The sequence below is a fragment of the Otolemur garnettii genome, unplaced genomic scaffold (genome assembly GCF_000181295.1).
Source record: "Otolemur garnettii isolate 467f Iridium unplaced genomic scaffold, OtoGar3 scaffold00038, whole genome shotgun sequence".
NCBI classification, from domain to species: domain Eukaryota; kingdom Metazoa; phylum Chordata; class Mammalia; order Primates; family Galagidae; genus Otolemur; species Otolemur garnettii.
In genome coordinates this window covers 4,509,791-4,510,832 of record NW_003852433.1, presented here as the reverse complement: position 1 = coordinate 4,510,832, position 1,042 = coordinate 4,509,791, and positions in this window count along the sequence as shown.

Sequence of the window (1,042 nt, the reverse complement as noted above, 5' to 3'; positions counted from 1 at the left end):
GAGTGGCTTGTCTGTTTTTTCCTACATATAGCAGTTGAGAACTTGAATGTGTACTTCTAGCCCAGGTGTCCTCAAACTACGGCCCGTGGGCCACATGCGGCCTGCCTAGGACATTTACCCGGCTCGCCAGGTGTTTTTGCTGCTGCTGTCTGTCCTGCTTAGCAGCCAACTCATCCCGGGGCCCGCAGTCCGGCCCTCCAACAGTCCGAGGGACAGTGAACTGGCCCCCTGTTTAAAAAGTTTGAGGACCCTTGTTTCTATGTAGGGAGTCTCTCCTATCCTCCCCATAATCTGCATTCCTTCTCCTTCACTTGACATTCTGTCAAGTTCCTCATTCTACAGGGCCATCAGGTATGTGGAGTGGGGTCAGTAACTCTTGGGATCTCCATGGTGAACCCCATACCTCAGGAACTTTTGGGTAGCTGGATTCTGCCTCCCTTCCAAGAAAATTTGTGCTGGAATTGCTGAAGGAATCAATTAAATATTTACTGTAAACCACAGTATCTTGTCTTCATCTAGAAGAAGGTGGCCAAGGCAGGGCAGAACAGAGCTGGGGGGCTTTAGTCCCACAAGGCAGATACACACACACACACACACACACCCCAAGGTATTGTGTTCTTGAGCTATTCTCAGGGGTTAGGGAGGACATCTTCGTCCTCACCCCAGGACAAAAGAAACTGGCCCTATATAACCGGGGATTCAGGACATAGGTGTTACCTAGTTTCAGAGAGGGAGGACTTACATGAAAAATCCTGGACCCTGTTTGTATAATTTGTGCCAAGGGTGAGAAAGACTTGAAACTTTCAAATACTGAATTAAGAGTTGTGACTCTGTCCTGGGCAAATCGGGCCTAACATGGAAAAATGCACCTCTCAGAAAACAAACGTAAAGGCTCGGTGTCAGCCACATGAACCAAGGCTGGCAGGTTCAAACCTGGCTTGGGCCAGCTAAACAATGACAACTACAACAACAACAAAAATAGCTGGGCATTGTGGTGGGTGCATTGTCTACTGAGTGCGACATAGTGAGATTTTTTTTTTTT